Source organism: Musca autumnalis, unplaced genomic scaffold, assembly GCF_047663935.1.
Source record: "Musca autumnalis isolate F117 unplaced genomic scaffold, ASM4766393v1 scaffold_2, whole genome shotgun sequence".
Lineage (NCBI taxonomy): Eukaryota > Metazoa > Arthropoda > Insecta > Diptera > Muscidae > Musca > Musca autumnalis.
Window position 1 is genome coordinate 208,443,099 of NW_027411755.1, and position 24,892 is coordinate 208,467,990.

The 24,892-nt window shown below is 36.3% G+C and overlaps 1 protein-coding gene and 1 long non-coding RNA gene across 2 annotated transcripts in view; both read left to right on the forward strand.

Moving 5' to 3' along the window:
- The window catches only part of mtgo (miles to go), a 994,590-nt gene that overhangs the window by 692,649 nt on the left and 277,049 nt on the right, over positions 1 to 24,892 (forward strand). The gene's annotated exons all lie outside the window — the stretch shown is intronic.
- Positions 19,421 to 24,456, forward strand: LOC141395185 (uncharacterized). Its single transcript, XR_012410549.1, has 2 exons — positions 19,421 to 22,145; positions 23,234 to 24,456. It is a non-coding gene; the product is annotated as an uncharacterized lncRNA (long non-coding RNA).

Consider the following 24,892-nt stretch of genomic DNA (forward strand, 5'->3'; position numbering starts at 1 on the left):
AAATCCATGTTTTGTGCTGTACAAGTGCCTCAAAAATATTTTTTAAAAAATCCATGCTTTGTGTTGCAAAAGTGCCTCAAAAATATTCTTTAAAAAATCCACATTTTGTGGTGTACAAATGCCTCAAAAATATTCTTTAAAAAATCCACGTTTTGTGGTGTACAAATGCCTCAAAAATATTATTTAAAAAATCCACATTTTGTGGTTTAAAGGTGCCTCAAAAATATTCTTTAAAAAATCCACGTTTTGTGGTCTAAAGGTGACTCAAAAATATTCTTTAAAAAATCCACGTTTTGTGGTCTAAAGGTGCCTCAAAAATATTCTTTAAAAAATCCACGTTTTGTGGTCTAAGGGTGCCTCAAAAATATTATTTAAAAAATCCACATTTTGTGGTTTAAAGGTGCCTCAAAAATATTCTTTAAAAAATCCACGTTTTGTGGTCTAAAGGTGCCTCAAAAATATTATTTAAAAAATCCACATTTTGTGGTTTAAAGGTGCCTCAAAAATATTCTTTAAAAAATCCACGTTTTGTGGTCTAAAGGTGCCTCAAAAATATTCTTTAAAAAATCCACGTTTTGTGGTCTAAAGGTGCCTCAAAAATATTCTTTGAAAAATCCAAGTTTTGTGGTCTAAAGGTGCCTCAAAAATATTCTTTAAAAAATCCACGTTTTGTGTTTTAAAGGTGCCTCAAAAATATTCTTTAAAAAATCCAAGTTTTTTGGTTTAAGTTGCCTCAAATATATTCTTTAAAAATCCACGTTTTGTGGTCTGAAGTGGGTTTACAAAATATTCTCTAAGAAATTAACGTTTTATGGTCTAAAGGTGCCTCAAATAAATTCTTTAAAAATCCACGTTTTGTGGTCCGAAGTGGGTTTACAAAATATTCTCTAAGAAATTCACGTTTTGTGGTCTGAAGTTGGTTTACAAAATATTCTCTAAGAAATTAACGTTTTATGGTCTAAAGGTGCCTCAAATAAATTCTTTAAAAATCCACGTTTTGTGGTCTGAAGTGGGTTTACAAAATATTCTCTAAGAAATTCACGTTTTGTGGTCTTAAGGTGCCTCAAAAAATATTCTTTAAAAATATCCACGTTTTGTGGTCTAAGGGTGCCTCAAAAATATTCTTTAAAAAATCCACGTTTTGTGGTCTAAGGGTGCCTCAAAAATATTCTTTAAAAAATCCACGTTTTGTGGTCTAAGGGTGCCTCAAAAATATTCTTTAAAAAATCCACGTTTTGTGGTCTAAGGGTGCCTCAAAAATATTGTTTAAAAAATCCACGTTTTGTGGTCTAAGGGTGCCTCAAAAATATTGTTTAAAAAATCCACGTTTTGTGGTCTAAGGGTGCCTCAAAAATATTGTTTAAAAAATCCACGTTTTGTGGTCTAAGGGTGCCTCAAAAATATTGTTTAAAAAATCCACGTTTTGTGGTCTAAGGGTGCCTCAAAAATATTGTTTAAAAAATCCACGTTTTGTGGTATAAGGGTGCCTCAAAAATATTGTTTAAAAAATCCACGTTTTGTGGTCTAAGGGTGCCTCAAAAATATTGTTTAAAAAATCCACGTTTTGTGGTATAAGGGTGCCTCAAAAATATTGTTTAAAAAATCCACGTTTTGTGGTATAAGGGTGCCTCAAAAATATTGTTTAAAAAATCCACGTTTTGTGGTCTAAGGGTGCCTCAAAAATATTGTTTAAAAAATCCACGTTTTGTGGTATAAGGGTGCCTCAAAAATATTGTTTAAAAAATCCACGTTTTGTGGTCTAAGGGTGCCTCAAAAATATTGTTTAAAAAATCCACGTTTTGTGGTATAAGGGTGCCTCAAAAATATTGTTTAAAAAATCCACGTTTTGCGGTCTAAGGGTGCCTCAAAAATATTGTTTAAAAAATCCACGTTTTGTGGTCTAAGGGTGCCTCAAAAATATTGTTTAAAAAATCCACGTTTTGTGGTCTAAGGGTGCCTCAAAAATATTGTTTAAAAAATCCACGTTTTGTGGTCTAAGGGTGCCTCAAAAATATTGTTTAAAAAATCCACGTTTTGTGGTATAAGGGTGCCTCAAAAATATTGTTTAAAAAATCCACGTTTTGTGGTCTAAGGGTGCCTCAAAAATATTGTTTAAAAAATCCACGTTTTGTGGTCTAAGGGTGCCTCAAAAATATTGTTTAAAAAATCCACGTTTTGTGGTCTAAGGGTGCCTCAAAAATATTCTTTAAAAATCCACGTTTTGTGGTCTAAGGGTGCCTCAAAAATATTCTTTAAAAAATCCACGTTTTGTGGTCTAAAGGTGCCTCAAAAATATTCTTTAAAAAATCCTCTTTTTGTGGTTTAAAGGTGCCTCAAAAAATATTCTTTAAAAAATCCAAGTTTTTTGGTCTAAGTTGCCTCAAATATATTCTTTAAAAATCCACGTTTTGTGGTCTGAAGTGGGTTTACAAAATATTCTCTAAGAAATTCACGTTTTGTGGTCTGAAGTTGGTTTACAAAATATTCTCTAAGAAATTCACGTTTTGTGGTCTTAAGGTGCCTCAAAAAATATTCTTTAAAAATATCCACGTTTTGTGGTCTAAGGGTGCCTCAAAAATATTGTTTAAAAAATCCACGTTTTGTGGTCTAAGGGTGCCTCAAAAATATTCTTTAAAAAATCCACGTTTTGTGGTCTAAGGGTGCTTCAAAAATATTGTTTAAAAAATCCACGTTTTGTGGTCTAAGGGTGCCTCAAAAATATTGTTTAAAAAATCCACGTTTTGTGGTCTAAGGGTGCCTCAAAAATATTCTTTAAAAAATCCACGTTTTGCGGTCTAAGGGTGCTTCAAAAATATTGTTTAAAAAATCCACGTTTTGTGGTCTAAGGGTGCCTCAAAAATATTGTTTAAAAAATCCACGTTTTGTGGTCTAAGGGTGCCTCAAAAATATTCTTTAAAAAATCCACGTTTTGTGGTCTAAGGGTGCCTCAAAAATATTGTTTAAAAAATCCACGTTTTGTGGTCTAAGGGTGCCTCAAAAATCTTGTTTAAAAAATCCACGTTTTGTGGTCTAAGGGTGCCTCAAAAATATTGTTTAAAAAATCCACGTTTTGTGGTCTAAGGGTGCCTCAAAAATATTGTTTAAAAAATCCACGTTTTGTGGTCTAAGGGTGCCTCAAAAATATTGTTTAAAAAATCCACGTTTTGTGGTCTAAGGGTGCCTCAAAAATATTGTTTAAAAAATCCACGTTTTGTGGTCTAAGGGTGCCTCAAAAATATTGTTTAAAAAATCCACGTTTTGTGGTCTAAGGGTGCCTCAAAAATATTCTTTAAAAAATCCACGTTTTGTGGTCTAAGGGTGCCTCAAAAATATTCTTTAAAAAATCCACGTTTTGTGGTCTAAGGGTGCCTCAAAAATATTCTTTAAAAAATCCACGTTTTGTGGTCTAAGGGTGCCTCAAAAATATTCTTTAAAAAATCCACGTTTTGTGGTCTAAGGGTGCCTCAAAAATATTATTTAAAAAATCCACATTTTGTGGTTTAAAGGTGCCTCAAAAATATTCTTTAAAAAATCCACGTTTTGTGGTCTAAAGGTGCCTCAAAAATATTCTTTAAAAAATCCACGTTTTGTGGTCTAAAGGTGCCTCAAAAATATTCTTTAAAAAATCCACGTTTTGTGGTCTAAGGGCGCCTCAAAAATATTCTTAAAAAAATCCACGTTTTGTGGTCTAAGGGTGCCTCAAAAATATTCTTTAAAAAATCCACGTTTTGTGGTCTAAGGGTGCCTCAAAAATATTCTTTAAAAAATCCACGTTTTGTGGTCTAAGGGTGCCTCAAAAATATTCTTTAAAAAATACACGTTTAGTGGACTAAGGTGCCTCGAAAAATATTCTTTAAAAAATCCACGTTTTGTGGTCTAAAGGTGCCTCGAAAAATATTATTTAAAAAAATCCACGTTTTGTGGTTTAAAGATGCCTTAAAAATATTCTTTAAAAAATCCACGTTTTGTGGTCTAAGGGTGCCTCAAAAATATTCTTTAAAAAATCCACGTTTAGTGGACTAAGGTGCCTCGAAAAATATTCTTTAAAAAATCCACGTTTTGTGGTCTAAAGGTGCCTCGAAAAATATTATTTAAAAAATCCACGTTTTGTGGTTTAAAGATGCCTTAAAAATATTCTTTAAAAATCCACATTTTGTGGTCTAAAGGTGCCTCAAAAAATATTCTTTAAAAAATCCACGTTTTGTGGTCTAAAGGTGCCTCAAAAATATTATTTAAAAAATCCACATTTTGTGGTCTAAAGGTGCCTCAAAAATATTCTTTGAAAAATCCACGTTTTGTGGTCTAAAGGTGCCTCAAAAATATTCTTTAAAAAATCCACGTTTTGTGGTCTAAAGGTGCCTAAAAAATATTATTTAAAAAATCCACATTTTGTGGTCTAAAGGTGCCTCAAAAATATTCTTTGAAAAATCCACGTTTTGTGGTTTAAAGGTGCCTCAAAAATATTCTTTAAAAAATCCACGTTTTGTGGTCTAAAGGTGCCTCAAAAATATTATTTAAAAAATCCACATTTTGTGGTTTAAAGGTGCCTCAAAAATATTCTTTAAAAAATCCACGTTTTGTGGTCTAAAGGTGCCTCAAAAATATTCTTTAAAAAATCCACGTTTTGTGGTCTAAAGGTGCCTCAAAAATATTCTTTGAAAAATCCACGTTTTGTGGTCTAAAGGTGCCTCAAAAATATTCTTTAAAAAATCCACTTTTTGTGGTTTAAAGGTGCCTCAAAAATATTCTTTAAAAAATCCACGTTTTGTGGTCTAAAGTTGCCTCGAAAAATATTCTTTAAAAAATCCACGTTTGTGGTCAAAAGGTGCCTCAAAAAATATTCTTTAAAAATCCCTGTTTTGTGCTTCAAAAAATATTCTTTAAAAATCCACGTTTTGTGGTCTAAAGGTGCCTCAAAAAATTTTGTTTAAAAAATTCACATTTTGTAGTCTAAAGATCCCTTAAAATATTTCTTTAAAAAATTCAGGTTTTGTGCTGTGATTCTTGTCTCTTTCAAAATTAATTGCACTTACAAAAAAAAAATAATGAAATTATTCGGTTCACCTGACAATTGTGTCAATACACTTCTGAACCAATACATTCACGTGATCGCATTTCATTATCAATAGGAATTAATAATGTTTCATTTAGCAATCATCATCGTCGTCGTTGTTGTCGTGACCGGCAAAGGCAAACAATTACATTTAATTTTTATGCAAATTGTTTTAATTTCAATTTGTGCACTTGCACAAACACACGCACAAACAAACACAGACACACACACACAAATCACACGTAACCATTAACAACACCATTCGATTGTCGGATGATGCTACCGGATAATCAATTTTCACAGGAGCGCACAATGCTGCAAATAAAAACAATTTGAAACTTTCTGCCTTTGTTTTGTTAAATTGACAACCGATTTTTATATGGAAAGAATGTGAAATATGCATCGTTTTTGTTGTTGTTGCAGCATTAATGTATTTTTTAGAATAAATATTTCCCATTTTTATTGCCACAACTTTCCGCTACACTTCCTCTTCCCTTATTTCAATTGCAATCCTTTTTGGCATTTATCAATCAAAATGTAAACAATTCTCTCTCTCTTTGTCGGACTCTCCTCTATTTGATGGTGACGGCGACTAAGTGTGTGTGTGTGAAAATCATTCCAGACACTTTATGTTTTCAATTTGTTGCTGTTGTTGTTGCTGTATGGAAGTGTCCAACATAAACACTGCTGCTCAGCATTCATTCATTCGTTCATTCAATCCAATAGGACAAAAACTAAATATTCTGGAAAAATGAAAAATCTAAGTGAAAGAATGAATGAAAAACCCTAAAATAAACTTTCGTCCATAGTAGCCAGCAAGTTTTTTTTCAAGCCATGCCATGCTCTGCACATCCACAAAAAATCAACTAAAGCAAACAGTTGCAATTTACTTTATAAATCTGCAGGAAATTGTAAACGTTCTCTGCATCGTTTTTTTTTTTGTTATTTTCCTTCCAAATCTCTAAGCCATAATAAATTTCCTCTGCAGTAGTAGCAGCAGTTGACAAAGTCCGAAAAAAGTGAGCAATATTTTTTATTTATTTTCTTGTTTTTTGGTTGTGTGCAGGAAAATTTGCAACTAAACAAATGTTGGCGGTGTTGATATTTGATTTACTGCAATTGTGTTGGTATTACCTTACTTATATCCGAGCACAAGGAAGGGGTCGCTTTGAGTTTTTGTTTGTTTGTAAGTTATTTTTAAATTAATATTAAGTAGAAAGTAGGAAAGGGACTGCACAGCAAAAAGTAACATTAACACATTTGTCGCAGTTCAATTCGAAAAGACAGAAGATTCTCTATAGGGGTACTATGGACAAAAGTCCTTGTACAGATATAGAATGAGGAACACCTTACAAAATTCTTTTAAACACAGCCGTACTTCTAAGAACGTAAGACCTTTCAAAGGGTTCTATAAGAAGAAAGGTCGCATCTATAACAAGAATACCTTATAATGTCTACAGATGTTTTAAAAGTCTTCTCTGCAGTCTTCATAAGTTCTTCAGTCTATAGAAAAGATGTGGAAAGTCTTCTGTTTAAAGAAAATCTGTAGAAAATGTTCTGTTTATAGAAAGCAATTGGTAGGTCTTTTGTGTATAGAAGCCTCCTACGGAGGTCTTCTATTCTATAGAAGCCTCCTACGGAGGTCTTCTATTCTATAGAAGCCTCCTACGGAGGTCTTCTATTCTATAGAAGCCTCCTACGGAGGTCTTCTATTCTATAGAAGCCTCCTACGGAGGTCTTCTATTCTATAGAAGCCTCCTACGGAGGTCTTCTATTCTATAGAAGCCTCCTACGGAGGTCTTCTATTCTATAGAAGCCTCCTACGGAGGTCTTCTATTCTATAGAAGCCTCCTACGGAGGTCTTCTATTCTATGGTCTTCTATTCTTTAGAAGCCTCCTACGGAGGTCTTCTATTCTATAGAAGCATTCTACGGAGGTCTTCTATTCTATAGAAGCCTCCTACGGAGGTGTTCTATTCTATAGAAGCCTGCTACGAAGGTCTTCTATTCTATAGAAGCCTCCTACGGAGGTCTTCTATTCCATAGAAATCTGCTACGGAGGTCTTCTATTCCATAGAAACCTGCTACGGAGGTCTTCTATTCTCCTACGGAGGTCTTCTATTCTATAGAAGCTTCCTACGGAGGTCTTCTATTCTATAGAAGCCTCCTACGGAGGTCTTCTATTCTATAGAAGCCTCCTACGGAGGTCTTCTATTCTATAGAAGCCTCCTACGGAGGTCTTCTATTCTATAGAAGCCTGCTACGAAGGTCTTCTATTCTATAAAAGCCTCCTACGGAGGTCTTCTATTCCATAGAAATCTGCTACGGAGGTCTTCTATTCTATAGAAACCTCCTACGGAGGTCTTCTATTCCATAGAAACCTCCTACGGAGGTCTTCTATTCCATAGAAACCTCCTACGGAGGTCTTCTATTCCATAGAAACCTCCTACGGAGGTCTTCTATTCTATAGAAACCTCCTACGGAGGTCTTCTATTCTATAGAAACCTCCTACGGAGGTCTTCTATTCTATAGAAACCTCCTACGGAGGTCTTCTATTCTATAGAAACCTCCTACGGAGGTCTTCTATTCTATAGAAGCCTCCTACGGAGGTCTTCTATTCTATAGAAGCCTCCTACGGAGGTCTTCTATTCTATAGAAGCCTCCTACGGAGGTCTTCTATTCTATAGAAGCCTCCTACGGAGGTCTTCTATTCTATAGAAGCCTCCTAGGGAGGTCTTCTATTCTATAGAAGCCTCCTATTCTATAGAAACCTCCTACGGAGGTCTTCTATTCTATAGAAGCCTCCTACGGAGGTCTTCTATTCTATAGAAGCCTCCTATTCTATAGAAACCTCCTACGGAGGTCTTCTATTCTATAGAAACCTCCTACGGAGGTCTTCTATTCTATAGAAACCTCCTACGGAGGTCTTCTATTCTATAGAAGCCTCCTACGGAGGTCTTCTATTCTATAGAAGCCTCCAACGGGGGTCTTCTATTCTATAGAAGCCTCCAACGGAGGTCTTCTATTCTATAGAAGCCTCCACCGGGGGTCTTCTATTCTATAGAAGCCTCCTACGGAGGTCTTCTATTCTATAGAAGCCTCCTACGGAGATCTTCTATTCTATAGAAGCCTCCTAGGGAGGTCTTCTATTCTATAGAAGCCTCCTAGGGAGGTCTTCTATTCTATAGAAGCCTCCTAGGGAGGTCTTCTATTCTATAGAAGCCTCCTAGGGAGGTCTTCTATTCTATAGAAACCTCCTACGGAGGTCTTCTATTCTATAGAAACCTCCTACGGAGGTCTTCTATTCCATAGAAACCTCCTACGGAGGTCTTCTATTCTCTGGAAACCTCCTACGGAGGTCTTCTATTCTATAGAAGCCTCCAACGGAGGTCTTCTATTCTATAGAAGCCTCCAACGGAGGTCTTCTATTCTATAGAAGCCTCCAACGGGGGTCTTCTATTCTATAGAAGCCTCCAACGGAGGTCTTCTATTCTATAGAAGCCTCCACCGGGGGTCTTCTATTCTATAGAAGCCTCCTACGGAGGTCTTCTATTCTATAGAGCCTCCTACGAAGGTCTTCTATTCTATAAAAGCCTCCTACGGAGGTCTTCTATTCCATAGAAATCTGCTACGGAGGTCTTCTATTCTATAGAAACCTCCTACGGAGGTCTTCTATTCTATAGAAACCTCCTACGGAGGTCTTCTATTCCATAGAAACCTCCTACGGAGGTCTTCTATTCTATAGAAACCTCCTACGGAGGTCTTCTATTCCATAGAAACCTCCTACGGAGGTCTTCTATTCTATAGAAACCTCCTACGGAGGTCTTCTATTCCATAGAAACCTCCTACGGAGGTCTTCTATTCTATAGAAGCCTCCTACGGAGGTCTTCTATTCTATAGAAGCCTCCTACGGAGGTCTTCTATTCTATAGAAGCCTCCTAGGGAGGTCTCCTATTCTATAGAAGCCTCCTATTCTATAGAAACCTCCTACGGAGGTCTTCTATTCTATAGAAACCTCCTGCGGAGGTCTTCTATTCTATAGAAGCCTCCTATTCTATAGAAACCTCCTACGGAGGTCTTCTATTCTATAGAAACCTCCTACGGAGGTCTTCTATTCTATAGAAACCTCCTACGGAGGTCTTCTATTCTATAGAAGCCTCCTACGGAGGTCTTCTATTCTATAGAAGCCTCCTACGGAGGTCTTCTATTCTATAGAAGCCTCCTACGGAGGTCTTCTATTCTATAGAAACCTCCTACGGAGGTCTTCTATTCTATAGAAACCTCCTACGGAGGTCTTCTATTCTATAGAAACCTCCTACGGAGGTCTTCTATTCTATAGAAACCTCCTACGGAGGTCTTCTATTCTATAGAAACCTCCTACGGAGGTCTTCTATTCTATAGAAACCTCCTACGGAGGTCTTCTATTCTATAGAAACCTCCTACGGAGGTCTTCTATTCTATAGAAACCTCCTACGGAGGTCTTCTATTCTATAGAAGCCTCCTACGGAGGTCTTCTATTCTATAGAAGCCTCCTACGGGGGTCTTCTATTCTATAGAAGCCTCCTACGGAGGTCTTCTGTTCTATAGAAGCCTCATACGGAGGTCTTCTATTCTATAGAAGCCTCATACGGAGGTCTTCTATTCTATAGAAGCCTCCTACGAAGGTCTTCTAATCTATAGAAGCCTCCTACGGAGGTCTTCTAATCTCTTACGGAGGTCTTCTAATCTCCTACGGAGGTCTTCTATTCTATAGAAGCCTCCTACGGAGGTCTTCTATTCTATAGAAGCCTCCTACGGAGGTCTTCTATTCTATAGAAGCCTCCTACGGAGGTCTTCTATTCTATAGAAGCCTCCTACGGAGGTCTTCTATTCTATAGAAGCCTCCTACGGAGGTCATCTATTCTATAGAAGCCTTCTACGCAGGTCTTCTATACTATAGAAGCCTCCTACGGAGGTTTTCTATTCTATAGAAGCCTTCTACGGAGGTCTTCTATTCTATAGAAACCTCATACGGGGTCTTCTATTATATAGAAGCCTCCTACGGAGGTCTTCTATTCTATGGAAGCCTCCTACGGAGGTCTTCTATTCTATAGAAGCTTCCTACGGAGGTTTTCTATTCTATAGAAGCTTCCTACGGAGGTTTTCTATTCTATAGAAGCCTCCTACGGAAGTCTTCTATTCTATAGAAGCCTCCTACGGAGGTCTCCTATTCTATAGAAGCCTCCTACGGAGGTCTCCTACGGAGGTCTCTTACGGAGGTCTTCTATTCTATGGAAGCCTCCCGCGGAGGTCTTCTATTCTATGGAAGCCTCCTACAGAGGTCTTCTATTCTATAGAAGCCTCCTATGGAGGTCTTCTATTCTATAGAAGCCTCCTACGGAGGTCTTAGAAAACCCCTACGGAGGTCTTCTATTCTATAGAAGCCTCCTACGGAGGCCATCGATTCTATAGAAACCTCCTACGGAGGTCGTCTATTCTATAGAAGCCTCCTACGGAGGTCTTCTATTCTATAGAAGCCTCCTACGGAGGTCTTCTATACTATAGAAGCCTCCTACGGAGGTCTCCTATTCTATAGAAGCCTCCTACGGAGGTCTCCTACGGAGGTCTCTTACGGAGGTCTTCTATTCTATGGAAGCCTCCTACAGAGGTCTTCTATTCTATAGAAGCCTCCTATGGAGGTCTTCTATTCTATAGAAGCCTCCTACGGAGGTCTTCTGTTGTATAGAAGCCTCATACGGAGGTCTTCTATTCTATAGAAGCCTCCTATGGAGGTCTTCTATTCTATAGAAGCCTCCTATGGAGGTCTTCTATTCTATAGAAGCCTCCTACGGAGGTCTTCTATTCTATAGAAGGCTCCTACGGAGGTCTTCTATTCTATAGAAGCCTCCCACGAGGCCTTCTGTATCATGGAAGCCTCCTACGGAGGCCTCCTATTCTATAGAAGCCTCCTACGGAGGTCTTCTATTCTATAGAAGCCTCTACGGAGGCCTTCTCTTCTATAGAAGCCTCTACGGAGGCCTTCTTTTCTATAGAAGCATCCTACGGAGGATTTCTATTCTATAGAAGCCTCCTACGGAGGTCTTTTATTCTATAGAAGCCTCCTATGGATGCCTTATATTCTATAGAACACTCCTACGGAGGCCTTCTATTACATAGAAGCTTACTAGGGAGGCCTTCTTCTCTATAGAAGCCTCCTACGAAGCCTCTATAGAAGTATTCTACGGAGGCCTTCTTTTCTATAGAAGCCTCCTACGGAGGCCTTCTTTTCTATAGAAGCCTCCTACGGAGGCCTTCTTCTCTATAGAAGCCTCCTACGGAGGTCTTCTATTCTATAGAAGCCTCCTACGGAGGTCTTCTATTCTATAGAAGCCTCTACGGAGGCCTTCTCTTCTATAGAAGCCTCTACGGAGGCCTTCTTTTCTATAGAAGCATCCTACGGAGGATTTCTATTCTATAGAAGCCTCCTACGGAGGTCTTTTATTCTATAGAAGCCTCCTATGGATGCCTTATATTCTATAGAACACTCCTACGGAGGCCTTCTATTACATAGAAGCTTACTACGGAGGCCTTCTTCTCTATAGAAGCCACCTACGGAGGCCTTCTTTTCTATAGAAGCCTCATACGGAGGCCATCTATTCTATCCTTCTTCTCTATAGAAGCCCCCTACGGAGGCCATATATTCTACAGAAGCCTCCTACGGAGGCCATCTATTCTATAGAAGCCTCCTACGGAGGCCTTCTTTTCTATAGAAGCCTCCTACGGAGGCCATCTATTCTATAGAAGCCACCTACGGAGGTCTTCTTCTCTATAGAAGCCACCTACGGAGGCCTTATTTTCTATGGAAGCTTCTTACGGAGGCCTTATTTTCTGTGGAAGCCTCCTACGGAGGCCTTCTCTTCTTTAGAGGCCTCCCACTGAGACATTCTATTCTGTAAAAAGCTCCTGCGGAAACCTTTTACGGAGGCCTTCTATCGAGGTCCTCCTGTCGAGGGCTTCTATTCTATACAAGCCTTATATTTAGGCTTCCCATTCTATAGAAAGTTTTTATCATATCTTCACAATTCTTCTGCTTATAGGCGATGTTTAGGGTCGTTAGAAGACATTTGGAGGACTACGGTGTATATGTTTCCCTTTGGCTTGTCTATAACGACTCCTTTTGACTCTCAGCTAAGGCTGGCTTAAAAAATCCATTCTGCACGCCCTAAAACTCCCTTCTGCTCATGCATTACAACATTCCATAGCTCTTGTGTTTGAAAAATAAATTTATTAGTTGAGCTTTTCATGCTCCATGGCTGGCACTTCATTCACCATTACCAATCATTCAGCAACGATGTTTTCAACACACAGCAACAACAACCCAACCTCTTACAAATATTGCCTGTCAAAAACAACAACAAAAACTCTGCGTGTTTTTCGCTTAAAGTTTTCAGACACAAACATTAATCCCTCTTTGTTTTTGTAGCCGTTGTTGTTGCCGCAGTGTTTTGCCGCGCTACCAAACAGCTAAAAAACATCCAATTTTTTATTATCAACATTTCGAATCCTTTGATATCAAAGTTTTTGCCTTAAAATAAAATACCCTTCACACATTCATTCATTCTCCCTTCACCCTCCATCCATCCAGTCACCATTTTGGCCCGACACTCTTCTGACCATAAAGAATGTTAAATATTTATAAAGACGTTTTTTCGCTGGCATATTTTTAATAAGAAACTACTTAAAAGTCATTGGAAGGATTATAGTTGTTGTTGTTGCTGTAGTTATTGATGGTGCCTTTGATTATAACTTTTTTATGGCTACCCTTCTCGTCCCCCTTGACAAGTTTATTATTGTTTTTATTTTCCGGCTAAAATGGGAAATTCTTGTAGAACGGATGGGATGATGTTTCGCTGCTGTTGTTGATGGCTTAAGTTTTTTTGGAAGCTGAACTATTTTCTCTTTAAGAAAGGGTAAAATGTAAATTTATGTGGATAAATTGCCTTTAAATGGTATTTGCAAAGTGTAACATTCTTAGGCTTAAATTTAACTTCCTTCCTGCCTGGCTGTCTCTCTAAAATATTTCCATATTTTGCGCCCAATTGATTTTAATGGGATACAGAAAATGTTGATACTATCAAATCGCTTATCCTGTTATAATTGAAAGCTTAGCATTTCCCACAAGCATAACTAATTCGATTAGAGATACTTCGATGAGATGCCAAATACCAAACAAATACCTCCCCCTCCCCTGTTCTCCTTTGGTAATTTGGATTGTTGATATTTCTTCTTAAGTCATTTAATACTTGAATGAGTTTTCAGAGCATAAAACAAAAATTCTCAGACAATTTAACAATAAACACATAGATTTAGTTTCAGCTGTGCTTAGGATATGGTACTGCTGCTATAGATGCTGCTATAGAAGGGAAATGCTACAACAAAAGGAATTGCAAATAATCAACCGACCAATCTCAACAAATAAACAAAAAGATTAAGACGGAAGACAGCTCGAATGAGAATGAAATGTTTAACATCTCATGACGACGAGGATGACGATGAGGATGATGATGATGTTGCTGTTGATTCTAGCATTTCTTGACCAAATTCCTGGTGATGTTTTTCTGTTTGAACAGCATTCTTGGTGAACGGAAAATATCTAAAGTCAACAGTTTTTACTGCTGCAAAACGACCACCCGGGTTTGCGTAAAAACTCCGTAGAAGAAATGGAACAGAAGATTAATGAAGCCAAATACTCCAATGGACACCCGAGACAATACGCAATACGCACTGCCAGAGCATGTACTCAGCAGGCAGGCAAGTGGACAAATAGCAGACTATTGCCCCCAATATTGTTGTTTTAGTGGCGACCATAAATGATACAAAAACTAGAATGAAACAACAATTTCAGATACCAAAGACCACTTAGACATTCGGCAGATGAAAACTGAATTATTCTAAAAGACAGTGGTTAAAAAACAAACGAAAAGATTATATTTATCTTTGCCTTATTAAGGCGAAGATCATTTTATAGTGATATTTAAAGTAATTCTGTAGCGAGTTGAGCTGTTATGACCTAAGAGGTGCATTGAAAAATTAGGAGTTCACCGAAATCCCAATGCTTGATTACAAATACTATGACAGCTTTTTTTCTACATTTATATGTATTTGTCCTTCTGTATCAGAAGATTTGATCATCAATATTTGTCATCGGAAGCTTTGACAAGTTTATGATGGCTTAGAACGCTGAGCCAGGCTGAGATTCGACAGCCAAATGACACGATTGTCGACATCCCAGCGTTCTACGCCACCATAAACTTGTCAAAGCTTCCGGTGACAAATATTGATGATAAAATCTGCTGATACAGAAGGACAAAAACAAATAATGGTGGAAAAAAAACTGTCACAGTATTTGTAATGAAGCACTGAAAAATAAGTAAGAACGGCGTTGGGTTCGGCCAGGCCGAACTTGTTATACCCTCTACCACGAGTTGTACTGAAGTAAAATTAGTTTCCTTTCGTTTATGAAGAAGACTAAATACCAAAGTTCACCAAGTTCGGTAAAAACAATGTGGCTAACTTTCAAAATATCGAAATTCGGAAGTACCATTCCATAGGGGCTATATCAAAACGTCGATCTATACCTACAAATTTCTGGCGGTAAAACATTCAAAATACCGAAAATCATGAGGTACGCATCTATGGAGGATATAGGAACCCGCGGGCCTATACTGATAATTTTCTTCTGAAATATTTTATAACCCAATGGAAGACTAAATAAAAAATGTCAGTCTTTCGGTGGGATATTGAGGTCACTACCTTCAGAATTACTAAAATCGGGAGGTACCGTTCTATGGGGGCTATATCGAAAAGTGGACTTATACCAACGAATTTCAGTCTACAACAAAGACTAAATACATAATTTCAGCCATTTCGGCGTGTTGCTATGGCCACAACCTACAAAATACCGAAAATCGGGAGGTACCGTTTTATGGGGTCTATATGAAGGAGAGGACCTTTACCGACAAATTTCTGAGAGAAAATTGTATACCCCAAACGAAGACTAAATATAAAATTTCAGTCATTTCGATGGATTATTGTGACCACAACCTTCAAAATACCGAAAATCTAGAGGTACCGTTAAATGGAGGCTATATGAAAGCGTGAAGCTATACCAACAAATTTCTGGAGGAAAGTTTTTTACCCCCAACGAAGACCAAGTACCAAATTTCAGCCATTTGGATGTGATAATGAGGCGAAAACCACCACCATACCGAAAATCGGGTGGTTCCGTTCTAAGGACCGATATAGCCCATTTGCAATACCAAAAATCCTAGGAGTAATAGAAACTTCTGTTCCACATTACAAAGCTCTATCCTAAAAATTACGAGCTGTATCTTGATTTCCACAGACGGACAAGGTTACAGCGACTTAGAATTTTACCCTGATCAAGAATATACGACAAATTTAACTATACCCTCCATATTATGGCGGAGGGTCGAACCATAGGAAAAGTTTGGAATTAAATTACATTAATTCGTATATACAAATTTCGAATGCTGATTTCCAAACTTAACCTACGTTCACCCACAAAAAAACATCCTAATATGCCTGATGATCGAATTTAACCACTCGTGAAACGTAGCATAATGGTTGAATGTGTGGGACTTCGGTGAACTCCTATTTTTTCAATACATCTCTTAGGTCATAACAGCTCAACTCGAAAGAGAATTAATTCGAAACATTATACTCCGATCTATAAAAACAGCTTTAACATTTCTCGTCTGCTTTCCTCCTTCCAATAGATCGCTGTTGTTGTTGTAGCAAATCATATTCGTTCGTTCCCGTATTATTTCAGTTATCAAGTTCCGGTTCCTCTGTACCCAGACTCAAATGCAACCTGGACTGGTTGTATCCATAAAGAATCAGGAGACAGTTGAGTGGGATTAGCTGGGCAGCTAAACAAATGCAGTGTGTCGTGTGGTCTCAATACACATACCGGGCATGCGTTGGGTATCGTGGCATCAATTCGCGTTTGCCTTGACAGCTGGCGTTCTTCTGCGGTGATTGATGGGGGCTGGTCCCAAGTAGGACATTCACACTGTATCTCTCTACTGCCTGCGCAACCGTCTCAGTGTGAATGCTATCCAAGCCTGTCTGATAGGCTCGTTGGTCTAGAGTAGCGATCGGCAGCGTGCGCTTAATGAGAGCAAAAGAGCTCAAATTTTAAGCATTTTACATTGAAATGTACGCCCTTTGCTCTCACCAATCGCACGATGCCGATCGCTTGTCTAGAGGTTTTCCTTTATACCTCTGGACCTCTCTCTCTAGATCACGAAGATCTGACGTGCCCGGGTGGGGCAAACTTGTCAATTAAGTCGTGACACGAATGCTCTCGGCAATAACACCCAGGAGGTACTGCATCGGCAACATCCTGTTGTCCTATCGTCTCCTCATACCACGGTAAAACTGTCGTCTCCTCATGAAGATGGTTCACTGGTGTCGTGAGGATGCACCGTGCTGCAGTCCTCATAGGGTATTCTGGCAGTTTTGAATATTCTTCCACTGCGTAGCGCTATCATATGCATATCATGCTAGCTCCGCTTACCACACACTTTGTAAGAGGTAACAAAGTTTTTTTGTGCTGCTATCCAGCGACGTGAAAACCTTGTTCCTACTTCTGATCTCGTCGCAAATAGCTTTGGCTTGCGCGGACGTCTTAAACATCCAATTGGACGTTGCACCCAATATTTTGGGGTAGTTAGTGGTCGGTCGTTCAGTCGGTCAGTACACCATCGACCAATATGTTCAGTAGGAGCCTCATTTCAGCCGCCCAAGTGTTGAACTGTGTGGCAGTGGATTTAGCGGCGGATATTTTCATATTCATTAGATAGAAAAACTGAACTAGGTCAGATATGTAGACATTTGACATATCACATATGTCATCGACTATAGCACCCGACCTCAAGATCTTACAATCATCCGCATACATTACGATCTCTATGCCGTCTGGAGGGTATGTAATTTCAGAAAGGTAGAGGTTATACCAAAGAGGCTATTGGAACATGGACATTATGCATATTATGTCCCAAGTTTCGGATAGTTCGTAAGTTATTGTGCTCATCTCTCATTTCAGATGGTTTTTTGAGCTTATGGGTTATTACTTTAACAACCAACTTTACATTTTAGAGGGTGAGGTAACCGAAGTAATGCCTACGAACTTGGCCTAAGTTTTAAAGGTCTTATGTCTTTACATTTTAGTGGAGGATGTTACCGAAGTAGTGTCTTCGAACTTGAAATAAGTTTGAAAGGTCTCACATCTATAGAAAAGTTCTAAAATGCCTCCTGTCTATAGAAGAACTCGAAAAGGCATTCAGCTTATAGAATTTTTTTAAAAGGTTTTCTGTCTGTAGAAGATTCCGAAGAGCTCGAAAAACCGACTGTCCATAGTTGACCTGTAAGAGGTGTTCGGAATATAGAAGATCTTTAAACGATTTTTTTGTTTATAGACGACTTCTAAAGTCTTCTGTCTGTAGAAGAACTGTGAAAATATACTGTTCCTAAAATATTTGTTAGAGGTCTTCTGCTTCTAGAAACCTTTTATGGAAGATCTTTAAGAGGTCTTTTGTCTATAGAAGACTTTTAATAAATGTCCATTAACCCTTTGAAAGGTCTTCGGAATATAGAAGACCTTCAGCCCATCTATAAAAGAATCCTGCGGCCTATGTACAAGTTCGTCTATAAAAAATTCCTTTCAGGTCGTCTATAAAGCTTACTTCAGATTTTCTATAAAGAATCCCTTCAGCTCGTCTAGAAAGACTCTCCTTAGCTCGTCTAGAAATACTCTCTTTAGCTCGTCTATAAAACCTCATTTCAGCTCGTCTTTAAAGTCTTACTTCAGATCTTCTATGAAGAGTCTTCTCTCTGTAGAAGAACTGTGAAAATATACTGTTCCTAAAATATTTGTTAGAGGTCTTCTGCTTCTAGAAACCTTTTATGGAAGATCTTTAAGAGGTCTTTTGTCTATAGAAGACTTTTAATAAATGTCCATTAACCCTTTGAAAGGTCTTCGCAATATAGAAGACCTTCAGTCAATCAATCAACAGCCAATGTACAAATTCGTCTATAAAAAAACTCCTTTCAGGTCGTCTATAAAGCATACTTCAGATTTTCTAAAAAGAATCCCTTCAGTTCGTCTATAAAGACTCTCTTTAGCTCGTCTATAAAACCTCCTTTCAGCTCGTCTTTAAAGTCTTACTTCAGATCTTCTATGAAGAACTTGGTTACAAAGACTCGTTTCAGTTCGTCTATGAATGCTCTCTTCAAATTTTAAATAAAGACTGCCTTCAGCTCGTCTTTGAATACTTTCAAGAAGTGGTCTACAAAGACTCTATACAGACTTCGTCTATAAAGATTCCCTTCCCGTCTGTGAAGTCTCCCTTTAGTTAGTCTAGAAAGATTCAATTCAGTCCTTTTATAGTGACCCCCTTCAGCTTAAATTCATCCTTTAACTCGTCTATAAATGCCCCCTTAAACTCGTCCATAAAGAATACCTTCAACTCTTCAATAAGACTCCCATCAGCTCTAAGGTCAATATTTGTAATATTTTTTTTGTTAATTTGTATTTTCAGACCTCTATTTGTCTTTAAAAGAACCCCATTTGGCAACGTTTCGTAGTGATCTAAAATCTTAAAAAAAGTGCACAGTCTCTTCCTAGACTCGTCGCTGTGAGTCCTCCATAAATGCCTAAAATATATCACGTATTGTAGATTCCGCCAAAAAAAACGAAGAAAATTCTACAGTTTTCGGCTTCTTAGAGTCCTTCGAAAAGCCTAAAACACAATGACTTGTTTCTATAATTTTTTCTTCAAAAATTAAAAAAATCCAACTCTTATGTCCTCTTTGGATTAAAAATATATATTTTAAAATGAGTAGTCTATAAGCATCACAATTGCTTCCTTGGAATCACAGAAGCTTAAGCAGAATAATTAGATTTTAATAGTTGTTTTCTGTTGAGTTTTTAGAGCAAATTTTTCATATAAAATACATAATTACGAATTATTAGCGATTTTGTTACGAGGTTCCCTATGGCGTATACGTTAGGACATCACTTATATGACCCCATTGCGGATATTGCCATTATTTGAACTTCAGAGTGATTTTATTAGATCTAAAAATTGTGTTTGCTTGCATCATTTTTCTGGCCCCTTTACCCGAATTTGCCTATTTTTGTTTTTAATATATAAAAATTATTACAGATTTTCCTATGAGTTCGGCATAGCATCACCATTAACTACATCAATATTAAGTCATATCATATGGCGACCAACCGTACTCTATTATAGATTACAGTATACTTTTTTAGATATCAGGGATCTTTTTTGTTTTTCCAAAATTTTTATTTTTTTCTCAATATAGTCTGGCTTAATCCCATTGTTGTCATCTCCATATTTTAAAACAACTAATTTATTAGTGGAGAGAGTTTGGCATTGTTCGCCAAGGGGTAAGGCAGGGAAGACTAGTTTCGATCCTCGCCACAGGATCTCATCAGTTCCGTTGATCTATTTTTAACCTACTATCTTTGTCCTCTATTTTCACTGGCCGTACTCTATGTCCTCAATGAAATCAGAGAACCTTAGAAAGAAATTAAGATATAAATTATATTTAAATTAAAATATTTTCTTGGTTTAAATAAAATCACAGATTTTTCTATTGATTTTTAAACCTTGGAATTTAAGGTTTTCAATAGTAATAATAATTGTTCCAAGGGAGACTTCAATAATATAAGCATTAAATTTATCTGAATCTTTTGATAAAGTATGCCAAACTACTATTAGTAGCCATATGACATTATATTCTGTTACATGTTTGTTGTTGCATCTTAATTTCAACTTTTTTTGCTGGGGAACGTTTGTGCGCATTACAAGAACATCTGTAGAAGATTAAAATCTTACAGATCTTTCGTCGAAATAACCATTTAAATTAAAGAATTATTCGATTTTCTTCAAACTGAAACATATTGCGTATAAGTAACGACAACACTTATGCGTTCCACTGATTTAATTGGAGTTTGTAACTTCTTACATATAACCATCTACTTTAGGGAACTATTTACCATTTTTTTCGAACTCACTGTTCAAAGTATCTTTAACTGTTACTAGAATCAGACTCCCAAACCAAAATAATGGTGTTTTATTCATTGCGTTTTTTGCTCATTGTTTTACTTCAGTTCCTCTCTTATGTCCTGTTGTGTTCTTCGTTTCTGATACTCTTTCTTCATTTGTTTTGTTTGGTTGGTTTGGTTCGTACATAAATTATCAAAGAAATCCCAGATAAAATGTCTCGCAAAAAAGAACCGGAACACCAAAGAAGAGATGGAAGAAGGACTGTAGAGACAACAAACAATGGCAAAATCTTGCAAAACGAAAACAACGTAATATTGTTTAACGCCTTCATTACTTCTGCTTCCATAGTTTAGCTGTTACGAAGCTGTCATTGTTCTTGAAAAAAAAAACACATTTTCTGTGGTGAAAAAATATCACAGGGTATGAATGAAGTATGTATCCAACCAATACGCACGCATTCCATTTTAGCAGCCCTTATTCCCAAAGTTACAAGCGGAAAGTGGATCTTTTGACATTAACACTATTATAGCAGCAAACGACCACAATTATTTTTTATCCTTATCCAAACACACACCCAAATATGTAAGCGTAACGTTTTTTTGCGTGTTAAAAATAAGTTTCCCTAACAAATTTAAGGACCTGCTAACAATCGCATCCAGGGATTGTTTGGCTTAAATATCTCCATGGCAAAATGAGGGAAAAAACCAGAACAAGAACTTGATTGTCATGGCCACCCTTCCCAGCTGGCCCTTTGGTATCGAGAGTCATGGAAATAATCATTTAACGAGCTCTTTGCGTACGCAATACAATAGAAAAATATTGGATTATTGCCTTCAAATAGGATTATACGCATTCGGATTTCTTTTCATCTTAGTGTTGCTCTTTTATTATTTGGATGCTGATGTTCTGGAATGGCGTAAGGGTATGGAAAACGTTTTGTACGCATTAAAAGTAAAGGAAGGTGGATACTATAATATAATGTGGAATGTCTCTTAGTATTTTGTTAACAAGTTACGATATATTTCTCACATGCAGTGTTTATTATCGAGGAGTTATTGGGGCTTTTCCTAAGGGGGCCAATTAAGCGTATAAGTAACAACAACACTTATACGCTCCATTGGTGAAATTTGCTTTTAATTGAATATTAAATCATATGTTTATGATTTTAATAACCCTGGTTTGAGGCTAATAATCAAAGGGATTATCAAGCGTATAAGTAACAACGGCACTCATACGATTCATGTTTCTCTTGATTCGATTTAAAAGATTATTTTTATAAATTTAATGTAAACTTTTAAAAATTATGCCCAAAATTATACAGCAAATAGTTGCATGAATTATTTTTCCAAACACACAAAGTGAATAAATTATTTTTTGCCACCTGCACAACATGTCACACAGAATAATATTTTTAATAATACAGAAAACAGAAAATATTAAACCCCCCATATTTGCATAATCCGGTTAAATACATTTTGGTGATGGATCTGCAAATTGTTCATTTGGAAAATTACACTGATTGTTATTGGCAACGATGATGATGGCCGGCCATCAAATGAATTCTAATTGATTACGGTAAATAAGACTGACTGATTTCAATTGAATTCATTTGAAATTTAGCAACCAAATATTTATTTTTAACGATATTTAGATTACGGCAAATATGACTATGTGTTAAAATAATGCTTGGGGAATTGATTTATTGCAGAGCAAAGCATAGGTGTATTTAATTAGAAATATGTATAAAATATTTAAAATGAGAAAAACTAATACGTTCAGCAAATATGCTGAGTGGAATAAATGAAAAAAAAAAACTTCAATCATACTAATGATTCGAAATGAGTCTCAATGGTTTAAATTATATTTACGATTCAAATTCTTGTTACTTTAAATTATATTAGGAATCATAGAAAACATTTGTTTGCAACTTCAGAAATATAAATACAAACATATACATATACAAATACATATACATAGGCCTTCTGTTTATACCCAGTTGTTCGGGTAACTAGGGAATAACTAGTAATATTGCTGGCTACTGGTAAACACCCCTAGTTACCACCCAATCTACTCGCAATGTTATAGCCTGGTGAATTTAACATGGGGATGTCATAGGAAGGGGTCTATTGTCTCCTCACTGCATTACCAGTAACCACCCAATTCGATAGTCGTGTGAAGGCAATTGTCTCTTCATTGCATTACCAGTAACCAGTCAATTCGATAGTCTTCGGAAAGCCACTTGTCCCTTCATTGCATTACCAGTAACCAGTTAATTCGGTAGTCAGAAATGATAGACAAAATCTCTAGTAAGGTGTAATCAGTATACCGGTTTAAACAATATAAGTATAACAGTTAATCTGTTTATATTGTATATGCGCTAACCTCGCTTTATTTAATTACATGATGTGTATATACACACATATATTACAAAGGACAATTTAATGTTCATCTTTAAGTTTCTTGATATTGAAGCTTGTGTGTGAATCCTTGATACTGGAGCTAATGTTTATTTGGTCCTCGGAATGTGCATCTCAAGTGTGCTTTAGATTCAGAATTCAGAAGTACCTCAATTAAAATGTATAAAAGTTTAATGAGATAATGAAAAATATATTGTCCCAGAAAAGTTTCTATACTTACCAAAATTCTTCTGAAAATATTCATCATTTCATAATTTAGCCCAAAAACACGTTTCTTGCTTCTTTATATAACAATAAGTTTTTGCACATCAAACGCATAAACTTTTTTATATTCCGAATAAAAAATGAATTTTAAACAAAATGACAAAACATTTATTCTATTTTGTTTTCAAAAAGAGAAATTATATTGGAAAGAGATTCGAGAGAGAAACATTGTATATTCCGCTAACCATCAGTAGTCTATAAAATAGTCAATATATTACATGCCGCATTACCTGTAACTAGAGAATTGACATGATAGGCAGGGAAGCCCATTTCAAGTGACAAAAGCAAGCTATAGGCTATTTTGTGTGGCATTTTTGGGTGTAAAGTAACTAGGATCAATGCGTAACTACTTAGATAACTATGTCAGAGTAGACTATTGCTTTTTATTGAACAACTGGGTAGATTTATTTTTATTTTTTTTATTATTTCAAAGTATACATTTAAATATTTTCTACTAAAATTCTTCTTCAGTTAGAAAACAGAAAAAAATCTCTTTCAAAATTTCGGATTTCATTTGTTGACCAATTTAAAGGGTTGTTTAAATATAAATACATATACATATGCATAGGTCTTCTGTTTATAGATTTTTTTATTTTCTTTTTTATTATTTCAAAGTATACATTTAAATATTTTCAACTAAAATTCTTCTTCAGTTAGAAAACAGAAAAAATCTCTTTCCAAATTTCATGTCACTGGATTTTATTTTTTGAGCAATTTAAAGGGTTTTTTAAATCTTTTTCTGCCTTAGTTTCTTTAACGTTAAACATAGTGAGTCATCCGTTAGTGAGTCAATTTTCAAAATGAAACACAGAATTCCTTCCTCCTACTCATTCTCAAAACTATGTTTCAATATGTTTTTTATTTTAACACAGAAAGAAAACAGTCTCATCCTTACCAAAACACGAGAAGAAGAACTAACACAAGTTACCAAAAATGCTGTTGGCATTTCCTTTACAGTTAGGTAGTAGAATTTTTGCCTTACTATCTCTGGTAATGTCTTTCTTAGAAACGTCTTGGTGGAAAGCAAGAGCTAAAGCAATGTATGTAGGCAGCAATGCAAAGACATAAATTTGGCAATGTTTTTGGAAAGGAATTTGTTCTTATATGCAATTTGTGTACCCTACGAACTTCAACAATTTCATTGATATATTGAGACATATGTCACTTAGGAAAGACAGGCATTTGCCAATTCCCATAAGACTGAAACTCTCGTACAGAATTGTCTTCACACAATAGAAAAAAATGAGTTACGAATTTTGTTTAATATTTAATTTTGCTTAATATTTCGTTTAGTAAACAGTTTGTCCGAATATAATTTATCTGTACCATTTAGAAGATTGGACTTTAAACTGATTGTTGTTCATGTATAAATAAATTTTTTTGTTGATTAATTTTTATTATTAATAATTATTTTCTTTAAGGGAAAAATATTGCGTATAAGTAACGACGTCACTTATACGACCCATGCTTCCATTGCAATTTCTAACGTCTTATCCAGTATACCTTGCCATACATGGATAAGAATTGTATTCTAAAAGTGCAGAAATACGAAAATATTAAAAAAATTCCAAAGCTTTTTTAAATTTTAGCTGACCCAACGAGTGCCATTTTCCCAAGACAACAAACATATTGATTAAAATAGGAACCGCGTGTAACACACATTTAAGTTGTGCCCTCATACGAGTAAAAAAATAGTTTAAAATTATTGTTAATATTTCGATTTCATTACGTAATTGCTTATCCAGATTATAAATTCAGTTTTTCTTCAAGATAAACATATTGCGTATAAGTAACGTCAACACTTATACGCCACAGATTACTTGTTTTTCATATTTCGTATAAGTAACGACAGCACTTATAAGACCCACTGTATTTATTGATTATTCTAGTATCTTATATCTACTTACATACTCTTTAAGAAGACTAGAAGGACTAGTATTCTAGTAGGTTTCTATACTGATATTCTGTAAGTGTTGATATTCTACACTATTTTTGAATGGACAAAGCTTGGTTGTGTTTTAAGGGAGAGCAATGAATGCAATTTCTATTTCCTTATCATTA